This window comes from Musca autumnalis, unplaced genomic scaffold (assembly GCF_047663935.1).
Source record: "Musca autumnalis isolate F117 unplaced genomic scaffold, ASM4766393v1 scaffold_7, whole genome shotgun sequence".
Taxonomy (NCBI): domain Eukaryota; kingdom Metazoa; phylum Arthropoda; class Insecta; order Diptera; family Muscidae; genus Musca; species Musca autumnalis.
The window spans coordinates 1815511-1832918 of record NW_027412310.1 but is presented as its reverse complement, the minus strand read 5'-3'; the positions used below and the strand labels follow the sequence as shown (position 1 = coordinate 1832918).

General features: G+C 35.8%; 1 long non-coding RNA gene across 1 annotated transcript; it reads left to right on the top strand.

Moving 5' to 3' along the window:
* The first annotated feature begins 486 nt into the window (after positions 1–486).
* LOC141388195 (uncharacterized) lies at positions 487–5646 on the top strand. Its single transcript, XR_012408755.1, has 2 exons — positions 487–2449; positions 2650–5646. It is a non-coding gene; the product is annotated as an uncharacterized lncRNA (long non-coding RNA).
* The last annotated feature ends 11762 nt before the right edge of the window (positions 5647–17408 follow it).

Genomic DNA, 17408 nt, shown 5'->3' with positions numbered 1-17408 from the left:
TCCAATAACAACCTCACAGGCAACTGTGTTGGCGTTCTTTTCAACTCACAGAATTCGAAGAATTCTTAGTTGATACGTGCTGACATGTTGCAAAATATTTTGATTTTGGTGTTTCTTTGGAAAAGACGAAAAGTGAGTGTGATTCTCATTCATATGAGAATACTGGACAATTAAAGAGTTCGGTTTTTCGCTAAAAAAGGCATCATTTCAAAAACTGAGAAGCCAATTGATAATTCCCTTCGCCGGGATGAAATCATGATATTGGTAGCGATCAGTAAAATTTTGCAACACTGTCAGTTAGTTTTGAAAAACATTACTCTCTGTAATAGAGGGTGTTCCCCAATCGACAACCCTAATTCGCATTTTCCTACGTTCCGAAATACTTGCATTCGGCATCCCTAATTCTGTTCAGTATTGTACCTGTATGCTCTCATTTTCTCTCTCTGAACATTCTTACTAAACCTACATTGTAATTTTCTTTCTAATAAACACTTGTTAAATAAGCATCAACCAATACTGTTGTCCTTGGTTAGCCGTCGTTCCTGTTCATCGAATTCAATAAAGAACCATTATTGTTCTATTCCAAAATTCTAAACATTGCATTTTCTTTTCCTTTTTTTCCATTTCCATATTTCCTTGTGGATGAATCTTGAGGAAAATATTTCCACTATTGAAATATTTTCGAGGCTCACGGCAAGAACCCAACCGCCCTTCATTCTGTGAGAACACCCACAAGTGGCGTTTTCATTTTGGTCCTTCGAGCCGGATAGCGAGTTTTTGTTGCTGAGAATTCATCAAATTCATCCTTTATTCCATTCTTCATTCAATTTCATCGATAGAAAGGTAAGCTTGTGCTTTGTGTATCCAGTTCCCTAAAGTGAAACAATAGTGCATACAAAAAGTGATAATTTCAAGTCCAAAGTTCAAGTGCGTTTTGCCGTCGGCAATTTGATATTTCAATTTTATTTCGCGCACAGTGTTCCGAATTCTACTTCCAAATTTCTCCAAAAAGTTCATTCTGATTCGTGGAATTAAATTCTAAAACTTTAATTATTCATTCAATCTTCATTTAACATTTTCATTTTAATTGGTTCAAAGTTTATTATTTGTTTTTATTGAAGCAATAATTTTCTTATATTTCATTTCTATTTTTCCTTTTATTTGAGTGCAATTCAAATATTCAATTTATTTTTTCTACTCGCGGCAGTGTGTTCTCTGCTTTGCATTTTTTTTCCGTCCACTTTGTCGCGAGAATATTTCGTTTCCATATTGCATTTTTTCCACTCCCTTTCTATTAATTTGTTGGTGTGTTTATTTCTATCCATAATCGTTCAATAGTTACAGCAGTAGTTGTTGTTGTTAGAGGCCCAAACAGCATTGCAGTCTCTTTACCGGCAGCGCTGTTTTTTCATATAAACACCCACACACACATTCGTTCCATTATTTCTCGTTGGTTTCTGTTGAGTCGTTTACTCGTTCAGCCACCAAGCAGTGATCGATTCTGTGTTTTCACTCAACAGTGATCAATATATTCTCGCTGCTATTCTCTTCGTTTATATGTGCACCCTACAGCACGCCCTTTTACATGGTCGCACTATAACTTGTTTGTGACGTATATATATTATTATATATTAACGTGTATATACAAGTGAGAGATCGAGACACGTTATTCCTACCCAGGTATAGTTCGTCATATTACCGCTAGAGGGCGCTGTTTATATACGAAGATACCTGGAAAATACTCTTGTTTTCTTATTTTTTCCAATTTTTCGTGGTTTTCGCTATTATTTCGGAACACTTTGCAGTTATTATCCAATTCCAGAAATCGCCGCTACACTTAGTTCCGTTTCCCGCCGGCAGGTGGCGCCACATAAATAAGAAATTAGCTCCAAACCTTATTATTTCATTACCTTTTCCAGTTTTTTCGGGAGTTTGTCTAATTCTTCCGAAAATTCTTGATAATCGTCGACTTTATTTGCAGTTCTAGAGACGTAGTGTCGCATACCGCCGCTAGAGGTCGCCTTCCATATAATTAAAATAACCGAAAATTCATTATTTTTGCTCTATTTTCTTAACTTTTTGGGATTTTCATTATTTTGTTGGAGCCAGCCTGTGTACTTCCAATTATTCTTCCTGTCTACGATTTTAGTGCATCATCAGTCCGCTAGGTGGCGCTCCGCAAATACAAAACTAACTGGATAACCTTCATTTTTCAAACGTTTTGTTATATTTTCCTATTTTTTTTAAAGCAATTTATATATTTCCAACTTCCTTCGACTTCTGCAGACTTATATTGCACCCAACTTCCGCTAGGGGTCGCTTTATAATAACAAAGTACCTTTGGAAAGTCAATTGTTCCATTATTGAACAAAATTCTTCCGGTTATTCGATACTTTTCCGGATTCTTTTCCAAAATTGGTGGTTTTCTGCACTTGTCCTGCCTTTTAGTGTATGCCGCAACCGCCACAGGGCGCCTTTATTATAAGTAAATACTTATAAAGACGCCATTTCTTCAGTACTTTTGCGAATTATTCCGGAATTTGCACTATTTTCGGAGAACTTATTTTTCCATTTAAACAACCAAGTTTCTTATCATCGAGAAAACACTATTATCTTCAATTGCCTGAAGTTTTCATTGAGTACGTTGAGAACGGAGAACATTACTCTTTCTCAGTACAACTCATCGACTTCGACTTACCGAGCTTACTTCCTCCGACATAATTTCCAGTATTTTCAATCCTATTCCTAATCCATCCTTATCACTCCTCACATTCACGAAATGGCATTTAATAAGTTCGCAAGTCCACTCAGTCGTCTTGAACAGTTCAGTTCTGGCGTGACTAGTGGCATTATTCCACTCACTTCATCCCACCTGGTGAGAATCCACATAACCGAGTTGGAATCCACATGGGCTGACATAAAATCCTCGTATGATGAATGTGTGCACGGGCATTCTAATAATTCTCTGAAGTTAAGTAGACTCAACGAGAAATTCCAGAACGCGTCGGCCACTTATTCCATATTCTCGGCGAAATTGAAGGAAGTCATGGATCATTTTCCGAATCCAAAAATTCCATCTGCCTTACGTAGCATTCCAGATGAGACGACTCCATGCACTTCTATTATTTCTATTCCTACTAAGAGCAAATGCTCTACTGCAAAATGTCGCTTATGTTCCTCAGCTTCCCACACAATCCGAAAGTGTCCCACATTTATTTCCTTGGATCCACGACAACGTTCGGCAAAGATTAGACAGTTAAGTCTTTGCTGCAACTGTTTCTCCAAAACTCATGTCGTGAAAAATTGTCTATCCAAGAATACATGTGTCCACTGTCAGAAGCGACATCATGTCATGCTCCATGATGATTCTAGTAACACCTATGCATCAAGTCAGCTACATAGCACAAGTTCCGATCCTGCTTTGAATGTCGACTCCACTCAAATTTCTGATTCTCCAATACAGTCCACTTCTTCAAGTGAAGGCATTCAAACATGTATTCCAAATTCCATAGGTGCTCTGGTAGGCTCTGATTTGGTGAAAGATGTTCATTCCGGTGTTCCTTTTCCAGTTCCTGCATTCATTGATTCCACTTCCGAGAGGTCTCCTTGTACATCCATTTTTCCATTTCAGGATGAGTTTCCTTCCAGTGTTACTCATCCAGTTCCTGTACTTCATGATTCCGAACCAGAGAAGCCCTCCATTTCATTCCCGAATGAGTTTCCTTCCCGTGTTACTCATCAAGTTCGTATATTCCATGCTTCAAATCCAAAGAAGTCCTCCACTTCCGAGAGGCTTCTTCGTGCATACATTATTCCGTTCCAGAACATGAATTTTTCTGGTGCGATGGAGTGTGATAAATCAATTTCCAAATACATTGATCCACACAATGAACTTTCAACCCGTGGGTATTCTAAATCCGATCAAATACTCACATGTTTCAAAGTCAAGATTCATATTCCGCACTATATGGAATATGATAAAATAATTTCAAAATGTATTCGATTGACAGAGGCATTTCCAACTAAGCCTCTCTGTCCCATAAAGAGTTACTTCTTACGAAAAGTCGCCACTAATGCGAATATTCCGTCATATACACATCGACTGATCTCCATGCTGTATTTGTTGCTTTCCGGCAATCAGACTCCAAAAATGAGTCTCTTGCGTGATTCAAGTTCTCCAAACTATCCTCCAAAATTGAGGTTCATCAGAGACAAATTATTCATCCACATACCCAATGTTCGTCACTCCAATCATACTCCATCCAGATATTTCATTATAGCAACCACCCAGGTGACGCAATTCATGCATTTCAGTTACTAATCGACACATTATTTGTCGTTGGTAACCCGTACTTGGCTATTCGTACTTTCTTCCAGTTATCAGATAATTTTCTATTTATAATATTCTATGCAAGCAGAACTCCGTGTGATGTACTTTGCAGTACACATTCGGATGAGACTGAAATCCTATTCATACAATATACTAGTCTCATATCACCATCATCTTGGCGAGAATATCATCTAGCTCCAGACTGCGTCAAATTCCCTGACTACTACTATGGTTATTCTCCATCCACTGATGTTCAGATCTACAGCCTCTGTCAAGGCGCGAGAACCTCGTTCATTATAACGTTATATATGCGAATAGCTTTATGTACGTCCGTAGCCACTCACCAGGGTTCCTCCAATGTAAGTGTTGCTCCAGTGGAAACACTGTCCGTTCCGAAAATCATTCATTCATCAATTCCGTCTACATGCAAGTTTCCTTCTTCCATATTGGTGTACTACTTCCAAAGTACAACTCCAGAATTATATTTCCGATACAGATTTTCCATACTCTTGTACTATTTCCTGAGTGCAACTTCAGAATTATTTTTCCAGTATCAATTGTCTATACTTTCGTATTCATTCCGCGGTACGAACTCGAAATTATATCGGAAAGAAGCATTTTCCGTATTGTTGTACTATTTCCAAAGTACAAGTTCATGTGTTCAACGAGGATTTCCTGTGATATTGTACTCTTTCCGAAGTACAAATTCAAGGTCATGCTTCAAATTCACTTCTGTTCATCCGATTATTTGTAAGCACTATTGTCTTTTCCTCCCTCCAAAGCACAAACTTCCCTTCCAGATACATACATATTCTATATTCCGAAGAAGAGCTACCAATCGATGTTGGAAAGGATCCATTCCAGCTGGAAGCACCATGGCAGAGCATTTCTACTTTAAGTTCTTTAGTTTTAAGTTCAAATTTTTAATTCATTTTATAATTCATTTTGATCTTTAGTTCTTTAAATTTGTATTACGCAATGAGAGAATACACGGTACAACTGAGGCATATTTTATTGCAGTGATACTGCAAGGGGCCCGGGATGTTCACGCCGGATTTCCCCAATCGACAACCCTAATTCGCATTTTCCTACGTTCCGAAATACTTGCATTCGGCATCCCTAATTTTGTTCAGTATTGTACCTGTATGCTCTCATTTTCTCTCTCTGAACATTCTTACTAAACCTACATTGTAATTTTCTTTCTAATAAACACTTGTTAACTAAGCATCAACCAACACTGTTGTCCTTGGTAAGCGGTCGTTCCTGTTCAACGAATTCAATAAAGAACCATTATTGTTCTATTCCAAAATTCTAAACATTGCATTTTCTTTTCCTTTTTTCCATTTCCATATTTCCTTGTGGATGAATCTTGAGGAAAATATTTCCACTATTGAAATATTTTCGAGGCTCACGGCAAGAACCCAACCGCCCTTCATTCTGTGAGAACACCCACAAGTGGCGTTTTCAGAGGGTAATAAATGAAGTTGAGCCAATGAGGGAATACTCCACTCAAACAATCAAAAATAATAAATTTATAGATTTTGAATTAGATTAAAATAAATAATAACATATAATGACCCAATAAATGAAACAACAAAAAATACAAAAAAACATAAATGCGATCTCCTCCAACATTAATATTGTTGCCATTCTGCCTGAAATCAACAGGTTGGTTTAACGGAAAAAAGGAAAACGAACAAAAATTACTGAAACCCGGTTTGTAAAACAAAACAACAACGTCAAAAAAGAAGACGAACAAAAATTACTGAAAACTGGTTTGTAATACAAAACTACAACAAACATGGATATAAAAAAAGTCGTGTGTAAAGCAGATGTACAGAAAGAGGTAAATGCGGTGGGAGCAAACACACAAAATGTAACAATGCGACAAAAGAAATTGATAATACCGGTTGATGATGAATATGTGCAGTACGGGGGTGAGTGCGAACAAAACAAGAAGTGCTGCCCAATGAAGAGGTACAAGAAGAAAAAACAAAACCTAAAGAACAACAACTACAGCAAACAGAAGAAGTGCCGGATTTACCGGACTTCAAACGCAAACTTCTGGATTAAACAGTTGCGTGACCTCTAATGTTTGTACAACCTTTCCGACAATTCTTTACGCTTGCTGTTCGCAATGAAGCTGGTTGGCCGAACATTGTCTTTGTTGCATACGCGTCGTTACATCATGCTTGAAGACGTTTCAGACATTTTTGACCAATATTGTTTGATGTTTGGGTCGTATGAAACCAAAATGGAGACTCGTAAATGATTTGAACGACGCACTTGGCAATATGAAGAAAGCTTTACAGACTATTGCGATGACAAGGTGCAGTAATCAAAAAAATTACAGTTGGACAAAGATGAGTTATTGGAATACGTCATTGATGGCATCCCCAATATACAGCTTCGCCGTCAAACCTTGATGCAAAGATTCAGCGATGTAACCGAGTTGTGCAGATCGTTGGCTGAGATAAAGCTACCGAAAAGTACTGAATCGAAACGAAGTGCTGCTGCTGACAAAGCTGATGTTCGTTGCTATAATCGCAATAGTATGGGTCATTATGCGGCCGACTGCAACAAACCCCGACGTCAACCTGGGACGTCCTACGCATATGGCGGCGCAGGTCACACCGTGTCTGGGTGCGAAAAAACAAGAAGAAAGATGCAGCCTTTGGTGATAATAATTATGTAAGGTACTTTAGTTATAGTTTTAGTGCTCCTCATAAATATGTTTTCTCTTTAGAAACATTAACTGATATGGGTAGCCCTGTGAATTTAATAAGGAGAGACGCATTGCCGGCCGGAACGGAAATTTTGCCATCTTCAAATGTTAATTACTTTGGACTAAATTATTCTTCTTTAATAGCTTTTGGATTTATTTTTGTTTTCCTCAAATATAATAATAAGAAAATTGAATTGAAGTTACTGGTAGTTGATGATTTTTCAATGAAATATTCGGTGCTGTTGGGAAGAGAATTTTTGGAACAAACAGGTAGCAAGCTACTGTTGTTCGGTGACGATTTGGTAGAAGAACCACGAAAAAGTTAGTGCTTCCATTGCGACCATTATTTATTTATTTTTATTTATTTGGTATCCCACACAACAACAACAAGTGTTATAAACTACAGTGTGGGTGTTTTACTTTTACAAAATATATTAGTGAATAATTATAAGTAGCGATAATAATCTAACATTTTTCTCTGCAAAGAGGAAAGTGATGAAGTTAAGCCAATGGGGGAAACTCCAGACTTAGACAATCATATGATTGAATCTTCAACTAAAACAAAACAAACAAAAAACAGCGAAGGCTCGCGCAAAACGGAATTTTGTAAATAAAATTCCAACGACATACTCACAGGTAACTGTGTTGATGTTATTTCAACTTAACAGAAATCGATGATTTCTTATTTGAATCGTGCTGTCAGCTTGTAAATATTTTGTTCTGGTGTTTTTTGGGAAAGCCGAAAAGTGAGCATCATTCTCATTAACATGAGAATACTCGATGCTTAAAGAGTTCAGGTTTTCACTAAAAAATCATCATTTCAAAAACTGAAAAGCCAATTGATAATTCCCTTCGCCGGGATGAAATCATGATATTGGTAGCGATCAGTAAATTTTGCAAGCTGTCAGTGCGTTTTGTAAACATTTTTCTCTGCAAAGAGGAAAGTGATGAAGTTAAGCCAATGGGGGAAACTACAGACTTAGACAATCAGATAATAATCTAAGTTATAAAATGGGTTTAATTTTGATATTTCTTTTTATAGTTTGCAACAAGTTATATAATGATTAATAATTAATACAATAAGAATTATAAATCCTGAATACTGAGCATTTGAATGCTGACAGAAAGGATAAAATGTGGGTGTGTAATGAATTATCTTTGTTTAAATATCCGGAATAGCATGGTTTTGAACATTTTAGCATCGCCAATTACCTGAGTATTGGGTGGTAACTGGTTCCAAAGTTTGATTGAGTGTATAAAGAAATGCCATTCAGAAAATTTGCCGCTATGTCGTGGAATGATTAATTTCTTCCCTCTGTTAGATTGTGCGAAGCGCAAGTTGTCGTAAAGGTATCTTGGTGTCATGGTATATACGATTTTATGTAAGAATGTTAGAACTTTGATTTTTCAAATATATTCAAATGATACATCAAATAGTTTTTGAGAATATGGCGTTATGTTGTCTTGTCGCCGAAGGCAAGACATGTATCTTACTATGGCATTATATGCTACTTTTAATCGTTTTTGGCTCTTTTTATCGCATGATGCGAATAACTCACATCCATATAACAGCTGGGGCACAAATTTAAGTATGAATCTACCAATCGAATAGCGGAATTAGAGAAATTAAAAAGGGTTTTCAATTTTATGCACAGTATGTTGTGGTTTATGCAGTCGAAGGCTTTCGAATGGTCCAATAGTATAAAAAAAATTGATATTTCCGGAATCGATAGATCTCCTAATACTTTCCTATACGTCCAGTAGAGCTGTGATTAGCTCTAAAACCAGATTGGCGTTCAAACAATAAGTTGTTGGCATGAATATAATTAGTAATTTGAGTGTGAATTATTTTCTCGAATACTTTGGAGAGGTAAGGAAGAATAGCAATTGGTCTGTAATCTTTATTAGGCTTCATGACTGGGATGATCTTAGCATGCTTCCATATTTTAGGATATGTACATTTTGTAATAATGGTGTTAAAGATGTGTGTTACATGAGGTAGGATGAAGTGTAGAAGAAGATTGAAAAATTTCGGGTGTATCTCGTCGAGTCCCACAGCATTTGACTTTACTGCCATGCAACATAAAGCACATCGGAAGGCATGACGCATGTAAATTCGAGTGAAGTTTGGGGCTCAGTATTGTTGTTACGGCTGGAAGATTGAGTAGGACATGTTAGTGACTGGGGAAGGATTGCTGAATTATGTACAACAGGTGAGATTTGACTGTGGTTTACAAATGTATTGTTCAATTCATCAACATCCAGTTCGTCACCAAGGTTATGATTCTTGGTTTTTCCAAGGCCAATTTCGCGTATAACATTCCACTTTTTCTTGGAATTAGTAGCGGAGCGAAATCTGTTTTCATAGAATTTCGATTTAGATAATTGAATTTGTCTGTTTACATTTTTTCTTGCGGCTTTGTATTGTTCGTGGAAAGTGGGAATCTTATAGCGTTTCCAGCGAGCATAGGGTTTGTCTCTGTCTTCGATTAGCCTTTTTATATTGTTGTTAAACCAGGGTTTCTTATTGTTGGTTCTGAATTCCCGTAAATGAACATGACTATTAAAACGACGTTGTATATTATACTGTAGGTAATCAAGCTGTTCGTCTACTGAGAATCTGTAGTATATCTCGTTCCAATCGGTATTTAGTATATCAGATTATAGCTGTGGAATGTTAATCCGACGGAAATCGTAGTACTTCTCTGTGAGTACAGTAGTTTGCAAGGTAAACTCATAAATCATGTAGATAAGGTCATGTATTAGCAATTTACAGACTGGAAGTAACGTTCCACATTGTGTTTTTTTCAAAGAAACCTACGTGAGTATGGTACGTCTAGAGGTACCGCATATACGTTACGACATGAAGCTTACCCTGGACAGTTCCAAGCCTTTCAATTTCCCACCAAGAAGGCTTTCGTATGCTGAAAAACAAGAGTTACAGAAAATATTAGATGACTATTTGCTGAAAGGTATAATTAGGGCCAGTGAATCGGAGTACGCTTCACCTATAGTCTTGGTAAGTCCCAATTTACATTAGGCGAGTTCACTTGCAGCAATTTTTCTCGTTCCTTTCTTAAATTGCCTCTTGCGTTTATAAAAGGCAATTGTGTTCCGACAAGTTTTGTTTTCAAAACAATGAAAATAATGTCAAATACGAAAAATATAAAATGAATTGCCTGAGAATTGCCGGTACGAGCAATTTTTTTCCATTTGCATTCCCCTTACGTGTCTCGCCTACAAACTGGGACTTGCCGCAAGTTAACTCGCCTAATGTAAATTGGGACTAAAGAAAAAAAACTGGAGACTTACGTATGTGCGTAGATTTTGGGAAGTTGAATAAAGTTAAAGCCAAACTTAATTACCCTATTCCGTTAATAGATGATTTGCTGGAAACCTTAACCGATAAAAACAATTTTACGAAGATCTTAAGAAGGGCTTTCATCATGCCTTTATTAACGAAGATGCCATAAAATATACAGCATTCATTACGCCACTAGGGCAATACGAGTTTCTGCGCATGCCGTTTGGCTTAAACAATGACCCGTCAGGTTTCCAAATGTTTATAAATACCGTTTTCAAAGATCTTATTCGAATGGGGGATGTTGTTGTCTACTTAGATGATATTATGATTGCTACGACTGACTATACACGACGTCTTGAAGTGTTGAGAGAGGTAATGTTAAGATAGGTAGAAAACAAATTAGAGTTGCGTCTAGATAAGTGCGAGTTTTTGCGGGATAATGTCAAATATCTGGGATACATAATCGACCAGTCAGGTATAAGAGCCGACGACAGGGGTTTAGAAGCCATACGAAATTTTCCGAGACCTGACAAGGTGCGTTCGGTACAAAGCTTTATTGGCCTCTGCTCATATTTTAGAGGATAATTTCTTATGCAAAAACGGGACGACAAAAAGTGCCACTCGGTGTTTTATTTCTCTTGACGTACAACAGATGCCGAATCGAAGTTTCACAGTTTCGAACTGAAAACCTTGGCCATAGTTTATGCACTCAGACGATATCGTGTTTACTTGTACGGCAAACCGTTCAGAATAATTATAGATTGCAATTCGCTAACTCTTACATTAAATAAAATAGGACTAAATCCGAGAATTGCTAGGTGGGCATTAGAGCTTCAGAATTTCGATTATACTGTCGAACACAGAGAAGGAAAACGAATGCAACATGCAGACGCATTAAGTCGAGCACTAGATATTATGATTGTTGAGACTAATACTTTCGAAGAAAACTTAATTATTGCGCAAAACAAAGATATCGAAATAACAAAAATTAAAGAAAAGTTACAGACAAGCGAGGATAAACATTATGAAATGAGAAATGGCGTTCTTTATAGAAAACTTAAAACAGGAAAGTGACTTTTTGTTGTCCCCAGCCAGATGGAATCTCATGTTTATACCGTTATCACGATGAAATGGGACATGTCGGTATTAACAAAGTTACAGATTTAATACATAAAACTTATTGGTTTCCTAAGATAAACACCAAAGTTAATAATTGCCTGAAGTGCCTAACATTTTCGCCGAAGAGCTGTCCGATTGAAGGATTTCTGCATAATATACCGAAACCGTTGAGACCTTTCGAAGTAATTCACATAGACCATTTCGGACCGGTTGACAAACATAGTTAAAAAACACATACTTGTTGTAGTCGACTCTTGTTCCAAGTTTGTCAAATTGTATCCTACGAAAACTACCACTACAAAGAAGTTATAGACGCGTTAAGTGAATATTTTAGATATTACAGCAGAGCACGTTACATCGTTTCCGATAGAGTGTCTTGTTTCACTTCGAATGATTTCAACAAAGACACTGAGGAAAATGATATACAACACATAAAGATAGCCATATTTTCGCCAGAAGCAAACGGTCAGGTAAAACGTGTCAATAGAAGTTTAAGGCCAATGATTGCAAAGTTAGTGGACACAGAAACTAGTTCCACTTGGGTAAATACATTCGAAACGGTAGAATTTGCACTAAACAACACTTGCGATAGAATGGTAAACGAACATCCCAGCGTAATGTTATTCGGTGTTAATCAAAGAGGGAAAGTTCCTGATCACATCAAAGAAATAATTTTAGATCAAGAAACTAGATATTGACCACGGTTAGGCAACTTGCAGACATCAGACAACGTACCGCACAACAATACAATAAAAGTTATACAGACCCCAAGAGAAAACAACCAACGCTATATAAAAAAAGGGATTGGGTCGTGTTAAGGAACATAGATGCTACCGTAGGGTCATCTAAAAAATTTGTGCCTATGTTTAAAGGCCCATTTGTTATAACAGAGGTGTTAGAAAATGACCGCTATGCGGTTTTCAACAAAGTCGAATCCCTTACAAATGCATTTGGGCAGCACACAACATGAAACATTGGCATCGGGGGTCAACACACTTGGTCGAGAATAATAGTTTGCAAGATTCACAACAGCCCGATTCGTAAGGCAACTGTTTCGAAAAGAGTCAGGTGATCCTTGTAGTCAGGATAGCCGAATTGTAGTATATTTATACGATGATCTCTACTCTTTCGTTTAGATAGCTAGTGTAAACTGTTCTAGGTATTAAGCAATTAGAAACTAAGAGATAGATAGCTAGTATAAACAGTTCTAGTTATTAAGCAATTAAAAACTAAGAGATATAATATTTGTTTACTTTCTCGAGAGCGCAAGAGTGAGTGTGGTGTTATTATGTTTGTGGGCATTGTTGGTCGAGAGGTAGCGAGAGGTAGAGGTAACGACTGTTGAGCGAGTTAGTCATTGTCAGACAACGAAAAGAATAAACACACACTCGCCCTCGGCTCCCGTCAATTGTTAATTAAAATATAAATTGTTAATTAAAAAAAAAAAAAAACAAATAAAGAAAATAAACCGAATACATCTAATAAAATCTTTCACACTAAAATACTGCTTTTGAATCTATAGTAAATCGAAGTCAACAGTTTGAATTGGTAAGTTGGCAACTCTGCGTAGCAGAAGTGTTTTTTAACCGCGCTCACATCGTCTGAAATAAATATAAATTTTTCTGTGAAAATACGTACTGTATCTTGTTAAAAACTTTTACAGATCAAAATCAAAGTATCTGTTATCTGAATATCAAAAATGTCTAAAAATACAGCGCGTAGAAGTCAAGCAAAAAGAAAAACAATTTGCTCCAAATGCGAACAAGAAATCAAAAAATAATCTCAGGATTTTATTGTATGTGACAAATGCGAGAAACCGTTCCATTCAAAGTGTTCCCGTCTATCAAAGAGAAAATTTGATAAATTTCTGGACAATGAGAACGATACTTTTGTCTGTTACTTTTGTAAAGAAGACTTGAAAAGTGAACTAAAAACAATAAAAACTGAATTGAAACAACTGAAAAAAATTGAGAAGTTAGATGAACTCTCAGAGACGACAATGTTCATGTCTTCGAAATTCGATGAGATGTTTAAAGTTGTTAATGAAAACAAAAAGAAAATTACCTGTATTGGGAACGAAAACAAAAAACTCAAAAAAAGAGATTATTACACTCAAAGAATCAATGAAGACTTTAAATGATTATCGTGTTAAGAACGATTGTTTAATCAGTGGCCTTGCATACGAAAAAGACATTAAGCCTATAGATGTGGTTATTGAAATGTCAAAAAATATTGGTGTTGACATTACTCAGAGCGATGTCGATGATGTGTATGAAATTGGAAGGGGGAGATGTTCTACTGCGAAAAGATTTATTGTTGTTAAATTCACGAGCTCCTAAAGAAAAACCAATGAATGCCAAAAAGATGTTGAAGGAGAATGAAAAAAAGAAAAACGGTATACGTCAACGATTTTCTTAGCAAAGAAACCTTAAGTCTATTGCAATATGCTAAAACGTTTAAATCTATTGGATATAGATTTATTTATGCCCGTAACGGAAGGGTTTACTGTAAAAAAATGAAATCTCTAAGCAGCAAGTGATACTGCGAGAGGATGACGTTGACAGAATGCTTTTGGATGCAACAACAAATAAACATTTTAAAAGAAGGTCGGAGGTGCAGGGAAAAGCGATGGCCTTGAATGAAGATATCGATGAAATTGAAGATAATGATGATCAATATCTTTCTTCTTAGAAATTTTGCAACATTTAGCACTTGATATATTCTATAATTTTTAATAATGAATATTAATATTTTAAAAATCTTTCATCTTTTGAAAAATATGTAGCAGATTGTCAATCCACATAAATAGCAGAAGTGTTTCATCGATCGACAAATTTAATAGATTCAAGGTGCTGTTGTCTGGTTTTTCTGTTTTACCCGATATAATCAATACAGGAAACTTGGTTTCATAGTAACACTTCTCAGATTTATGCAATACCTGGCTACAAGGTTATCCACTGCTGCAGGTATGATGGGTATGGTGGTACTTCATTGTATATTAGGGATAACTTCAAGTTTGAGATTGATGTATGTAAAAGTGATTCGTTTGTTGATCTCATTGCAGTTTCTAAACCTAAAGATTGCCAATAAACCATTAAAGCTTATATCATTTTACCGATCTCAAAAATGTAGATTTGAAAAATTTTTGTCTACAATTGAATTGATATTGCATACCCATGCTTCTAATCCTTTGTTGTGCGTTGGGGATCCTAATGTAGACCTATTGAGTGATGGGCATCAGAAGAGTGAATTAGTTTCCTTGTTTTATAGTTTTGGTTGCGAAAGTGCGCATAACCTGATTACAAGGCCACAGAGTAAATCATGCATTGATAATGTTTTTAGCAATCTTGTCAACAATATATCAGTTAATTCTGTTGAGTGTAATCTATCTGACCATAATTTATTATTTCGCGCAGTCAAGAGTAATACAAGAAAAACTAACTACATTGAAATAAACAAATCTTATTCTGACTATGAGAAGGCTAAACTCAATCTTCAAAGAATCTTACCAATGAATACAAATGATTCGAACGTATTGGCAACGAGTAGAAAATTCATTGCAGGTTTAAAAACTGTGTTGACAGATGCAACGACTACTACAACTTATAGGAAACACGTACGATTTGAACTCATGCCATGGATTAATAAGGATCTCCAAAAACTAATACTTCTGAAGCAATCTTTGCTGAAGAAAAGAAAAAGAAGGGGTAATGCTGACATCGGTTAATGCTGACATTTTAAAGAGAATTAGCAGAATTATCAAAGCAGCTAATTTCGTAAATAGAGACAATTACTATCAAAATAACATGAGTAAAGCTGCAAATGATCCTAAAAAATGTTGGTCGTTTTTAAACAAAATTCTTGGGAAATCTGTGAATAAAGACCTTACGGTCAAAGATAACCAAGGGAAAACGATTTTAAATGAAATTGAAAAAGCAAATTATATAAATAACATTATGATACAAAAGTGGACAAAATTTTTTGCAGGGGTTCTGATGCATAAATTCGGTACTGTCGGAGTCCATGGAAGACGAAAATACCTTTGGATTCTTTGGGTCACTTCGTTTTTTGATTTTATAACGGAAAATGTAGTGAAAAACGGCGTTTCTTGGATTTTCAACTTAAAACGGACATAATTTCGTTTTTCCGCAACGGACATTTACAGCTTATTTTTTATATAAAAGGTGAGAATTATGTCTTTCGAACAAGCCATAATTTTTAAAAATCGGGTAACAAATGGTTTAGTTATAGTGATTTAAGTGCGACAAACACGCATTAAATAACAGGAAAATGCTTTTCCTGGTGCTCTAGGCTGCGTAGAAGACACCAAACTGCGTAATTATTTACTTTTATCAAGGAGGAAAATTAGTTAGCTTTACAAAATGTGAAAAACCAATGAAATCGGTTGAAAAATGCGTGAGTTATGCCATCTTTAGTGTGTTAACTTTTTGGTTTTTCCTTTATAAAAGATTGGTACATTGTGCCTAATTGTTAACTAGACAAATTCAAACTACAATCATACACACCAAGGTACCAACTTTTATAAAGGAAACCCCAAAAAGTTAAAACACAGAAAATGCCATAACTCACGCATTTTTCAACCGAATTTATTATGTTTCCCCATTTTGTAAAGCTAACTAAATTTCCCTCTTGACGAAAGTAAATAATTACGCAGTTTAGTGTCTTCTACGCAGCCTAGAGCACCAGGAAAAACATTTTCCTGTTTTTTTAATGCGTTTTTGTCACACTTAAATCACTATAACTCAACCATTTGTTACCCGATTTTTAAAAATTATGGCTTTTTCGATAAATAAAAAATAAGCTGTAAATTTCCATCGTGGAAAAAAGAAGTTGTGTCCGTTTAAATTTGAATATCCAAGAAACCCCGATTTTGACTACATTTACCGTTATAAAATCAAAAAGCGAAGTGATCCAAAGAAACCAAAGGTATTTTCGTCTTCCATGGACTCCCACAATACCGAATTTATGCATCAGAAACCCTGCAAATTTTCACTGTAGCACAGTGTAATTATTTCCTACAATCGGTAGAAGAATTAAAAAGTAACATTCAAATACTTCCTGACGACAATATAAACTACTTCCATACGTTATGTCCATGTAATATCAGTTTTTCGTAGATGAAAGTCGTGTAAAGAGTGTTGTGATGGCTTTGAAAACTGATAAATGTGCAGGAGATGACGATATTCCAATGTCTTTTATCCGGAAGTGTTCTGATGAAATTTGCCCAAGCTTGGTAAACATTTTTAATGGAATGATTAGGGAATCTATATATCCCAATATTTTAAAAAGCATAAGGTAGTTCCCATTCCTAAAGTTGTTAATTCAATTAATGTAGGTGACTATAGGCCTATTGCAATTCTTTCTTCTATAGACAAAATATTTGAAAGAATAATTTACAACCAGTTTTACAGGCATCTTACGGATAATCATTTATTGTATGATTATCAATATGGATTTAGGAAAGGTTGTGGCACTGAAGAAGCTGTCCTAAATATTGTAAATTATATATGTAATGGTATAGATCAGGGGTTTACCCTAATAAAACAAAGGTAGTACGATTTAGACCAACAACTGCTTGTAATGATTTTAGCGCTTTCTTCAATGGCGAATTAATACAGGAGTCAGATTCGGTTAAATATCTCGGGGATGTTTTGCAGAACAATTTATCATGGGATATGTACATCAATTCGATAAAAATGAAAATAGCCCCTGCATTAGGTATATTCTACAAACTTAAAAACAAACTAGATGTTAGATCGAAGTCCATGATATATACTTGTTTGTTGCAATCACATCTAAATTATTTGGTAACTGCATATGGGTATAATAGAAATAACGCTTCTTTTAAATCCTTAAAATGTTTACAAAATAAAGCATTAAAGTTGGTGCAAAATTTACCTTTGAGCTTT